Raw genomic sequence first — 9792 nt, forward strand, 5'->3', positions numbered from 1 at the left:
TATTTGCAGATCACACTATAAAAATAAGCATCTTATATGATTCATTTTCACTGGATGAATGAGAAGGAAACACTGGCTGAATGTTAATCTTGGGTTGCTAGGAGACCAGACGTTTTGTGATGTCACAGCTACTCAGGTTGAGAACCATTGTGATGGCCTAGCAGTTTAAATGTGCAGGCTTGCCAGAGCAGCATTTGAAGCTGTAGTGCTCAAAACCATGCAGAATAGAAAAGTAGCTGCAGAAAAAGTTATTTGAGATGGCACTTGTTTCTTCAGAAATTCAAGATAAGTTTCCTAAAGATGGGTCAACTGGCTCAGGAAACTCCAGTAGATCTCTATTTTGTGATCAAACATTCTCTGGGGACTTGGACTTGAGGTCTATGATTGAAGAAATTGATTCTCTGACTTTGTCAGAAGGATCCTTGATAAAAAGACCATGTTACACACATTGTGACTCTGAACCAGTTGGAGATAATGATTTTCGTTCTCTGAAATTTCCAAGAAAACTCTGGAAAATGTATGGGGGTGACCAATTTAAATCCATCTGGTGGGATGACAATGGATCTTCCATAGTGATTGATGAAGATGTCTTTAAGAAGGAAGTTTTGGAAAGAAAGACCCCTTTCAGAATATTTGAACCTGGAAGTATGAAAAGTTAAGTTACACAGCTTAAACTTTATGGGTTTAGGTAATTGCAGCAGAATTTTCAAAGATCTGCTTGTCTAGCTGTCTTTATGGCAGAAGAAAAAGAAGTCTATATTTTAAACAAGGTATTCACAAAGTTTAGTTACAACTTGGTAACTTAGATATAAAATTTAATTTTGTACATCAATCTATGGTAACATAAATGGAAAGCTTTTTTGAAAATTGTATAAAACTACTAAGGCTATAATTCTTAATTTTTTATAAAAATGAGGATAGTGCCTTAAGTAGTCAAGATTATGATAAACTTTTCTAGCAACTATGAATCTTAACAGAAATCTAAATAAAGGTATTAAAGCTGTTTTCAAAAGTGGCTTTCACCGTTACTGCAAATTCTAACTTCTTAAATTTGATGACTGTATTATTTAAATGTGTATATTCGAAATAAGGAATTTCAAAAAATAGTCAGAATTGCTCATATTTTGATGATATTATCTTTGCATTGTAAACGTGAAATCTGAGGTTTTATAGGTTAGGCTTATTGTAGTCTTCTAATTTGGTTTAAAATATTACTAAAATCTTTCCACTTTGATTGTAGCTGCAATTCTACCATATTTCAAATTTTAAACGAGGCTGTCCCAAAATTTTAGTGAGAATAAAAATAAGAGTTGAGATTAAAATTGTCTCTCTGGTATCTTCATTGGCTGAAGATTTCAACAAGAAGCACTTTATAGGAGGGGGTAATATAGATAATCATAATTCTGATTTTGTGGCTGACACTAGTGGAGAAAGTGCATTTTTACCTTCTCCTAATTTAAACATGCCTCTTAACAGAAAGCCCTCTACTAGCCATATAATTGGTGATACAAATACCCCGATCAGAGGTGATTTTTCTCCTTCATCATCAGTGTCAGTTAGACCACGAGAACAAATTACAGTGGATCAATGTGCTACTTTAAATCAGTTGACCACTATCCACAGGCACTCCCAAAGCAGCTAAACTGAAGCAAATGGCTGTGCTGTGAACTTCATTACAACTACAACATCTATTTCTCATTACAGCATCTTGTCTCCCATACAGGGCAATTATTTTGGACTGATGGTGGAGCCTTCTACTTTTCCAAATAGATATCACAACATATCTGCCAATGAAGGTCGTTTTTCTAAACTTCAACCAGGGAGCGACCCACGGTTTCCATTGCCAGTGATAGCTGATACATCAACTACCTCTCTTTCAAGGCCAACTCATCAGCTATCTTCAGTTTAATAACGTCATCCTAATTACAATTGATCTACCAGAGGACTACCAGATTATGCAGGATAGCAAAGATTAAAATTTATGATGGCAAATGTCGACATATATCTGCAATATTCTTATTTGAACAATAAACATAAATGTGTACCTGTATTGTCCTTATATTTTTTAAAATAGAGTAAAGATTTAAACACGAGACTAAGTTAGCATTTAAAGAAAAAAAGAGATATTTGATTGATATGATCATTTGATGGAACAATATGAGAGTAAATTTATATAATTTCTTGTAAGGAAGAAGAGAAAATGGAAGAATTTGGAAAAAGACAAAAACATGGAGAGAGGGAACAGTACTAAGTGGTTTCTGGTTGATCCTGGAAAGTATTTAAAGTGTTAAGTTATGATAGGTTGGAACAGGAGATAAATGCAGGAACCGGCTCAGGAGTCATGGTCTCTATTATGTCATCCCTGGAATCATAACAGTCACATGATGTAATCTCAGATGGCACATTCAGCATGAGGTAGAATTTAAGAAGTAATTTTTTCTATGGTCTTCTTTGTGCCGTTCTCAATGCATTTCAATTGGTGCTTTCTTTTCCTCCCCTCAAGGGTCTGCACTATATTTTCTAGTGAAAATTTAATGTTGCTTTTATGTTCCAGCCAAAGATATGCTTACGTCCTCAGAGGGGCACTTAAAGCATTTCCAAATCTAAGTCCACATCTCAACATAGTTTAGTCATTTCTTTATAGATCTGGCATCTGGTTACCTTGGAATATCTTTATGTTTCACTGTATCTGGAGATATATCCAGGCAAATGCTTGTCAACCATATTAACTCCAACCTCAAAACTGTTGCTCCATCTCATCCTTGGACTTAGGATGTCCTCCATTTACCTACTTAGATTTTCCCAGTCTCAGGACAGAAACCACCTCCTCCAGATGTTTTCTATCCAACTTTCCTTCTCTAACTTGGATACCAGCACTGTAAGCACAACACGTGCCACAAGATGCATTTTATTATTTAGTGAATGAAAAATACATGTTGACTTTAAGCAAAATCTACTTTCCTGAAACAACAAAACTCTCATGGTTTTCAAATTATTTCGTTATGGTCTTTACTCTTCACCACAAACTAGCTCTTTTCATAGCCCATGTACTAGTCATTCAAGACAGTAGTGGAGGTAGGTACAGGAGACAAAGTATTATTTTCTTCTTAATTCATGCCTCCAGAGGCCTAAAGCATTCCACTCTCATTTGCTGGATTTTTTCCTGTCTCTTCATCACCCACCCACCCCAAAATAGCTGATTCTCTTCCCCATACCAATAACTATACTGCCTTCTAATTAATTTACTTCTTAGAGTCAGAGCTTCGTCCAGAAGAGACAGTGCCATTGCATATATTTAATACAGGTTTATAGACACCACACGAATTTTGCCACTTCTAACCTTAACACAGGAAGTATCTAAGAGGTACTAGAACCTTGGTAGTGGTGGTCATATTCAGAAACTAAATAGCAATCTAAAATGTGCGGACTTTAAGGAGGTGAGGGTGGTAGAATTTAAAATTTGTCCAACTGCAAGAATATAAAATTTCTGCAGATATTAAGAAATATAAAATATTCATGGAAGACTATGAGTAATTCCCTTTTACTTAAAATAAAAGGTGAAGCATTTTCAGAATGTGAAATGCCCTGAAATGCTGGAAAATTTGTAGGCAATGTCAGGGTATCTAAGGCTTCTGGTCATAATCATGCATCCAGTGTCAGCTGATAAGACTGAAATGGCAATATTGAGTCCTAAAAATGTGTCACCAATTGGGAATAAAGCCTTTGATAATCTTGAGAATTGGCAAATGGGCCAGGGTAAGCTCACGCAACATTCCGCCAATATGTCCTTTACCAAGAGAAGAAAAGAGACCACTTGCAGTAGGAGATCTGTGTATGGACAGCAGTGGTTGTTCCTACAACATAAACATCAAGATTTTAAGTTTGTCAGCACAAATATGATGGTGGCTATGTTGTTGTTTACATTAGCAGTCTGGGGTTCAGATGGGATGGTTCAGCAGCTAGTTTCCACCTCTCTTATTAGACAGTGGGTCTTACCGTGATCATCTTAACAACGTTCTATACTGATAAGTCAAAAGCAACAGTTTACTTTCAAAATTAGAAATCCTAAAGAAGAATATTATTTGTTAGTCTATCTGTTGTTTTCTACCTGGGAAAAGCTAGACTATTGGCAAAGTACAAAAGTTGGCTGGTGTTTGAAAACTATTCCCTGAGTTCTGCCCACTGAATTCTCCCCACTAAATACTACAAATCTGTCTACCACTGTGTGTGTGTGAAGATGGATTGTTAAGCATTAACTAAGCTTGTCTTAGTTGAGCCATCAGTGAATTATTCATCTGCATCTGGCAGAATCTCTGTGAATTAAGAATTTCACTGAGCCATCAGATTTTCTACCGATCAGGGAGAGGTAGATTATAATTCTCCCAGTGTATTAATTATTACCTGTTCATTGAATCCTGAGCTGATGTTAGGGTAAAACCACTGAAACCTTTAATTTGACTGAGGCATATACATTCTCCAGTCCCCAGAGCCCAGCACAGGACTGTGTCTCCTTTTTAATTTAAGCTTATATCTTAGTGTTTTTTCTTTTAATTCTCATTGTTGGCACAACTTAGTTTTGCTTTGAACACACGTTGACTAATTTATAGAGACTGAACAACTGACTTATTCCTGTTTTCCTAGAAATTGCAGTAACATTACTTTCCTTGGACTACCTGGAATAGAGTGAGTGCAGTCATCATTTTGAAAGCAGCCCTCAGTCCTAATAATGCAGAACCTTTACACTTCTTTGCCCAGCACTTGTGCAAGATTGTTTGTTGTGGATCTCAGGGATTTTCCTCACATCACCAAATGCAACAATGAGAAAACACCACATTGTTATCCAAAATCAAACATTTGCCAGTATTGCATTCCCATTGCAAAACAGTTAAGAATTTTAGGAGTTCTGAGATTTTACCATGCTGAGATGTTTACCAACCTAGCATGTTCCTTTCTTACTGATGATGTCATGTAGATGAGACAATATTTCAGACACAGTGAACTTTATCACTCACCGCAATAGCAGCCAGGGTTAAATTTTGCATACATTCCCTACTCTCAGATTAATACACAGAGTGAACTATTCAAACCTACAGAAGCAGTGGGCTATTAACAAAAAGAAAGTTTAAGGCATGATAAAACACTAATTATATTGGTATCTTTATGTATTATTTATTAGAATCACTTGTTTATTAGTATCTTTTCCTAGGATAAGTATATCATGACTCAACTTTACTTGCTGCAGAAACAATCATGAGAATTGACATGGGAAAAAATGAACATTGACTTTCCATTTTTCCTCCTGCTTCTATTGAGATATAATTGGCGAAGAACATTAAGTTTAGGTGCACATGAGAGTGGTTTGATTTACAAGTATAATGAAATAAATATCATAGCAACTTTAGGGAGAATTCATTATCTAATTTAAGTACAATATTAAAGAAATACAATTTGTAATTTGGTTGTGATGAAAAACCTTAGGGTCTACTCTCTTAACAACATTCATATATAACAAAAAGCAGTATTAATTGTAATTTTTATGTTACTATGGGGCATCCCTAGAACATGTTTATTTTACAGCTGGAAGTTTGTTGCATTTGAGTGCATGAATCAAATTCTCCTTTCCCAACCCCTGCCTGTGTTAACTACAAGTCTATTTTTTTCTATAAGTATGTTTCCTTTTGAAGTGTACATTTATCTACAAACTGTATTAGTTTCTCTTACACATCATACTCTTTGCTATTTTTAGTACATTTCAAACTGATCACCAGAATATATCTAGTTATGATATGTTGCTATTTAAAGATATTTCATAGTTATTTACTATTCCCCATACAGCACATTTCTTGTCCCTGACTCATTTAATTTGCAACTGGAAAATTTTCTCTCTTAATTTTTGTCAAATATTTCTTTTTCCTCAACCCATTTCTCCCCTTCTGGTGAACAACCAGTTACTTTGTATATCTATATCTCCTTTTATGCTGTGTAATTTTCATTTGATTTAAATTCCAAATACGAGTAAAATCATACAGCATTTGTCATTCTCTTTCTGACTTATTTCAATTAGCATATTACCCTCTTGGTCTACCAATTTGTTGCAAATGAAGAAGTTACACTTTTTATAGCTGAATAATAACCTATTGTATTTTTATCTGTTTGTGGGCATATATATGCATATATATTTATATATACTTATATATATAAATATAGATAAATCTATGAAATATAAAAATAAAAAATAGATGGGTAGTTATATATACTATGAACACGCATTTTCTTTATCCATCATCTATTGATGAGCAATTAATTTGCTTCTATATCCTGTCTATTTTAAATAATGCCGCAGTGAATAAAGGTTTGAATTTATCTTTTCTAGTTAGTGTTTCTATTTTCTTGGAATAAGTATCCAGATATGGATACGTTGGATTATATTTTTAATTTTGAGAGAAAACTGCATACAGTTTTCCAGTGTCAGCGCCAATTTACACTCAGTCCTGCAGTGCATCAGGTTTGATTTTCTTACATCCTCACCAACACTTATATTTGTTATCTTTTGGATTATAGTCATTCTGAAAGGGCTGATATAAAATCTCACTGTGTTTTGGACTTGCATTTTTCTGATGGTTAATCATGTTAACCGGTTTCATATGCCTGTTGGTAATCTTTCCCCAACTGTATATTCATTTTTTGTAATGGGCTAAATGACCATAACTGTCTGATTTCATTTTTAGGCATTCTATGTGTTCCATTATTCCCTTTGTTCTGTGCCCCTACCATATTCTTTTTATTACTGTAGATTTGTATTATAGTTTTAAATCAGGGAAAGTGATACATCCACATATTTCTTTGTAAATTATGTTTGTGTTATTGTTTCTTTTCTTTTCTTTTCTTTTTTTAGTGATTTCAAGTCTTTTGTGTTTACATGTAAATTTTAGAATTATTTATTTTTAAATTCTGAAAATACCCTTGGTATTTTGATAATCACTGAATTTAATTAGTGTATTTTCTTGGCTAGTACTCTCATTTAAACAATATTTTGTTCCTCATCAATGAACACAGTATATCTTTTCATCTGTTTGCATTATCTTCAGTTACTTTTATAAATATTTAATAGTTTTCTGTGTACAGCTCTTTTACCTCCTTGGTTGGATATATTTCCAGGTTTTTTTTTTTTTTTGTAATGCAACTGTAATGAGACAGTTCCCTTACTTTGTCTATCTGTTAGCTTGTTGTTAGTGTGCAGAGATGCAAGCTTTCTGTATGTTAATTTTACATTCTGAAATTTAATCAAATGCATTGATAAACCCTAGTAGTTTTGAGGTGCCATCTATGGATTTCTGTTTAAAGTATGTCATCTGCACACAGATACATTTACTCATATTCTTCATTTTCTATATTATATTTACATTAACTTTGGATAGCTATGGCTAGAATTTCCAATATTATTCTCAATAAAAGTGGTAAGAGTGAGCATTCTTGTCTTCTCCCTGCCCTTAAAGGAGATGCTTGCAGCTTTTAATCAGTGAGTGTCATGTTAGCTGAGATCTTGTCATGTATTACCTTATCTGTGTTGAGGTATGTTTCCTCATGCCCAATTTGAGGAGAAACTTAGTCACAAAGAGATACGGAATTTTTCGAAACATTTTATGTCTCTATTGATTTGACCATATAATTTTTATTCTTCAATTTGTTAGTGTGGTGTATCATATTAATTAATTTGTGGGTAATGAATCACTTTTGCATCCCTGGAATAAAATGGACTTAATCATAATGTATAATCCTTTAAATGTATTTTTTGCTTTGCTAACAATTTAGTGATGATTTTTAAAACTATGCTTATCAGTAGTATTTAACCTGTTGTTTTTTGAGGTATTTGTTCAGTTTTAGTAGTAGTGTGATACAGAAAGTTGGGGTAGGACGCCTTCCTTCCTCTGCATATTTTTGGAATTCTCTGAGAAGTATAGGTGATAGCTGTTCTCTAAATGTTTGGCACAAATTACCTGTGAAGCTGTCTATGCCTGGAATTTTGTTTCTTGGGAGATTTTGTTTAATTACTTATTAATTTCATTAGTGGTAATCTTTTCATATTTTCTATTTCTCATTCCATCCTGGAGAATATGTGTTTCTCAGAAATTGTATATTTTTTCTAGGGTTTCCATTTTATTTACATAAAATTAGTTGTATCTTCTTATAATGCTTTTTATTTCTTTGATATAAGCTGTAACTTCTCATTTATTTCTGAGCTTATTAATCTGAACTCTTTTATTACTCATGAGTCTGGTTAAATTTTATCCATTTTATTTATCTTTGAAAAGACATTATTATTTTGATTGAATATTTGTATTTTTAATCTTTATTTTATTTATGAATGTTCTGACCTTTCAGCTGTCTTTCCTTCTACTAACAAGTTTGTTTCAAATTTTCTACATCTTCAGTTTGTACGATTATGTTATAAGAGAGAGATGTTTCTTATTTGTATAAGTGAGATTATTTTGCTATAAGCATCCCTATTAATACTGCTTTTGTTATACCCCATGGACTTTTTTTTTGTCATTTTTCTTTATATATATTTCCTTTGATTTATACAGCAATACATTGTTTGTTTAATATTATATGATTTATCCTCGACATTTTAGTGTTTCTCTTAGGTTTTTTCTTTTAGTAAATTTCTATTCTCACAGAATCCATATGTTTCTTCACAAAACAAGGAGAAAAATAATAAAATTTATACAAAAACTGGAAAGAACCATTTTTCTAAAATTATCTTTGAAAAATGAACTAAGTTGTGGGTATTATCCTCCCTAACTTTAGAACATACTACAAAGATACAGTAATCAAAACATCAAAATATATCACTAAAAGAGACACATACATTAATGGAACAAAATAAAAAGTCCAAAAATATGCCCACACACATAAGCTCAATTAGTCTACAATGAATGAGGCAACAGTATACAATGGAAAAAAAGGCAATCTCTTCAAAGACTAGTTCTGGGAAAACAGAATATTACATGTAATAGAAAGATGTATGAGCACTTCCTTCCATAGAATACACAGTAACATAAAAATGGATTAATATCCTAAATGCAAAACCTGAAAATATACAATTTCTGACCATGAACAGGAGCATAACTGCCTTTGAGAAAAATCATAGCAAAATTTATTTTTGATCTAACTCGTAAGTTAAAAAAAGGAAAAATAACAATAACAGTTTTTACTATTACTGGGAAAAAATAGATATAGTATGTGATACAGGGATTCCACTTCTTGTATAAGTGTGAAGTGCAAAGCCTTTTGCAAAGCAAAGGAAACCTTCAGCAAGATTTATGACAACACACAGAATAGAAGGAAGAGTTTCACACAAGGAAACCAACATTTAGTTAATATCCATAATATATATATGTAGCATATTACACCCAATATTTAAAAAACAAAGACCCCAAAATAAAAACAGTTTAAGGATCTTCATGGAAACTTTTCAAAAACACACATGTGGATGATTTTCATGCACATAAAAAGAAACATAACATTGCTATTAATTAGGAAATCATAAATCAAAACCAGAATGAAATATAATCTCACAGCAACCAAAATGGATATTAAGAATATTCTTCAAATGACAAACATTAATAAGAATGTTGATTAAAGGGAACCCAGGTACACATATGGTGGAAATATAAATTGATGCATCCACTATTATAAAAGTGTGGACACTGCTAAGAAAACTAGAAATAGAATCATCATATTTTCCAGCAATTCCAGTTTTTAATATAAATCTGAAAAAAATGAAAGCAT

At 32.8% G+C, this 9792-nt stretch overlaps 1 long non-coding RNA gene across 2 annotated transcripts; it reads left to right on the forward strand.

Annotated features, from left to right (window-relative positions):
• Positions 1–418: 418 nt before the first annotated feature.
• On the forward strand, positions 419–2050 carry LOC140694078 (uncharacterized). 2 transcript variants are annotated; one of them, XR_012069833.1, is made up of 2 exons: positions 419–654; positions 1724–2050. It is a non-coding gene; the product is annotated as an uncharacterized lncRNA (long non-coding RNA). The 2 variants fall into 2 exon arrangements; XR_012069832.1 differs by having other exon boundaries at positions 449–654; positions 1705–2050.
• The last annotated feature ends 7742 nt before the right edge of the window (positions 2051–9792 follow it).

Source organism: Vicugna pacos, unplaced genomic scaffold (genome assembly GCF_048564905.1).
Source record: "Vicugna pacos unplaced genomic scaffold, VicPac4 scaffold_20, whole genome shotgun sequence".
Classification (NCBI taxonomy): Eukaryota; Metazoa; Chordata; class Mammalia; order Artiodactyla; family Camelidae; genus Vicugna; species Vicugna pacos.